Source organism: Austrofundulus limnaeus, unplaced genomic scaffold, assembly GCF_001266775.1.
Source record: "Austrofundulus limnaeus strain Quisiro unplaced genomic scaffold, Austrofundulus_limnaeus-1.0 Scaffold483, whole genome shotgun sequence".
NCBI classification, from domain to species: domain Eukaryota; kingdom Metazoa; phylum Chordata; class Actinopteri; order Cyprinodontiformes; family Rivulidae; genus Austrofundulus; species Austrofundulus limnaeus.
In genome coordinates this window covers 334260-336995 of record NW_013952885.1, presented here as the reverse complement: position 1 = coordinate 336995, position 2736 = coordinate 334260, and the positions used below count along the sequence as shown (strand labels likewise).

At 38.3% G+C, this 2736-nt stretch overlaps 1 long non-coding RNA gene across 1 annotated transcript in view; it reads left to right on the top strand.

Moving 5' to 3' along the window:
- The first annotated feature begins 293 nt into the window (after window positions 1-293).
- The window catches only part of LOC106529991 (uncharacterized), a 10018-nt gene continuing 7575 nt past the window's right edge, over window positions 294-2736 (top strand). The window contains exon 1 of the long non-coding RNA XR_001311718.1: window positions 294-622. This is a non-coding gene — a long non-coding RNA (uncharacterized LOC106529991). The remainder of the gene's footprint in view (window positions 623-2736) is intronic.

Below are 2736 nucleotides of genomic sequence, written 5' to 3'. Positions count from 1 at the left end.
ACCCACTCCACCCTCGATTCCAAATTGATTATAAAACTGCTTTCTGCTGACACTGACACATCKGTGTGTTTGAATGTGTGTGTGCACGGTGTGTGTTTGAACTATGGAGGGTGCAAGGCAGATTAGAAAGCTCTGCAGGATGATGAGTGTTTGAAAATCCCAGCAACATTAAAGCAGCCTAAAATATTCAATCTTGTTGTTTTTGGATGTGAATAGTTTCAGGCTGACAAACGGCAGCTGTTGTTATCACATGACCACTTGCAGGTTTCAGCCCTGGTTGATTGTCTCTTAGCAACAGTAAATGTAGCAGYTACTTTGCTGCAGCTGAAAATTTGTGGTCCCCGTGTGCTACCAAAACATCAACTTTTATTAAAAGGAAGTTTTATTTTTATTCATTTTTTTAACCAATATTGTTTAGTGTTTTGATGTTTTTCTACTATTTTTTTTCCRTACTTGATGCAAACCTAGTTTTTTCTTCACAGAGCTCGTGGAGGAGGCTGGCATGGAGAGGAAGGTAAAGAATCCGAGGAAGGCGTGGAGCAGATGGCGAGYAGATGAACTGGAGGGAGAGTGGCAGGTGCTTAAATACAAGAGCCTCATCTTCAGACAAGATCAGCTACAGGTGGGTAGAGTGGCTCTATGCCACTCAGGAAGCTGCAGAAAGGAGGTCAGCAGCTAAAACAAACATTATCTACAAAACAGAATGTAAAAATATCTATTCAGCACCGGGAGAGACTAAATTCAAATCTACTGCAGTCATATACTCCACGTACACAACAAAATACATTTAACTCTCCTTTCAAGCATTTTATGTATTTCAACCGGCTGTATTTTCTTCAGTTTGTGAATGCATGAATTGCTTCACTGCGCTGTAAATACACAGAGCATCTTGTAGAAACAGGTATGAAAATGTTGCAGACAAAGACAGAGTATRGTGGCAGATAGAGAGGAGCTATAAAAGATGCTTCCTTGCATTTGAACCCTGCTCTGCTCTGAATACGCTCAACAATTTAATTTATTCATTGGCCATCAATTCATGCTGCAGTAGCAGCACAAAGACAAAGAAAAGTTGCTTTTCATTTCTGTTTTGGTGACGCTGTTTAGTAGCTTTAAAACTATTTATAAAAGAGACCCATTTTCTGTTTTTATGTGTACTAAAYGTATACTAAATTTACTAAATGTAAATTGTCATCAGCGGTTTCATTACAAGTTGCAAAGATGACAAAGCAAGAGCAGAAACAGTGAGTCAGATATTTGATCAGTGTTGCTTTTCTAACACGTTTCACTGATTTGACAGAACACCACATATCACATCAACTGTGAAAACACATTTGTCYAGGCAGCCACTCTCCAAATCTCTGTTTTCATACCGACTTGCAGATGGRTGCACGTGCACAAACAGAAGTACACCCTCACACAATTCTTCATTTTTAATGTTTCTAGATGTAATTTAAAAAATAAACAACCTATCAGGAAAATATATTATCACATAAAAATCAAATGCCAAATCAAAATGCAAAAAAAGAAGCATAATCAAATCTTTATAAGCCACAGATAGAATAGAATAGAATAGAATAGAATAGAATAGAATAGAATAGAATAGAATAGAATAGAACTTTAATGTTCACTGTGGTGGAAATGTTTCTCTGGTTCACCAGACATGTACAGTAATATACTAAACTAAACAGAACAACACACAGTATCAAACACAAAACTAAAAAAAACCCATAAAATTTCATAAAGCAAAATTTCATCAAACAAGTTCATAAAAAACATTATTCAAAATACCTCTACCCCCAGCAGCTCAGTCAGACATGCATAGTTTATATAGTTTGGAGCAACTTACATTTATAACTTATACAGGGCAATGTTGTGTGTATAAAAATGACTGCATGTCCATTTATACACGGTCCATATAACTATCAGAAGCTAAAGTAATGAGGTGGAACTCAACAAAATGYTCACTTGACTGACTTTTAARTTTCGAGTTGTTTAAATCGGAGGTCTTCAATCCTGTTCCTTGTGACCCGCTGTCCTGCATATTTTAGCTGGTTCTGTTCTCTTGAACACCTGATTCAAACAATTAAATTGCCTGCCAGGAATGTCATCAAGTTTAGCAGAAGTCTTTAAATCACCCTTTTATTTCAGTCAGGTGTTAAAGCAGGGGGACATCGAATACATGCAGGACAGTGGGTCACAAGGAACAAGGCTAAAGACTTCTGGTTTCAATCAAAGCAGTGGTTTGTAACCTGTTTTCCTCAAAGCCCCCCTTAGTTCTAAGCCAATCTGAACTCCAAAATAGTGCTGCACGATATTGTTTGAGCATCATCATTGCAATGTACATGTGCACAATAGTCAAAATAAACTATTGTGTTGTCTAGTGACTAAACCACTAAAGCACAAGTCATCACATGACGGCTCAGTCAGCAAGAAGGTCCTGGGTTCGACCCCCATTTCGGACCTGGGGTCTTTCTGTGCAGAGTTTGCATGTTCTTCTCGTGCTTGCGTGGGTTTTCTCTGGGTGCTCCGGTTTACCCCATCCCCCAAAAACATGTACAATAGGTTGCCTTCAGGCTTCCCTTGAAAAAGAGATCTGAGATCTCAACGGGACTTACCTGGTTAAATAATGGTAAATAAATAATTGCACTAAGCAATCGCGTGCTACATGCTTTTATTTTGACGGGTTGTTTCCCCTGGCGAAAGTGGGTAGCTTTGTGTCAAAAAAGCTAAAACTTT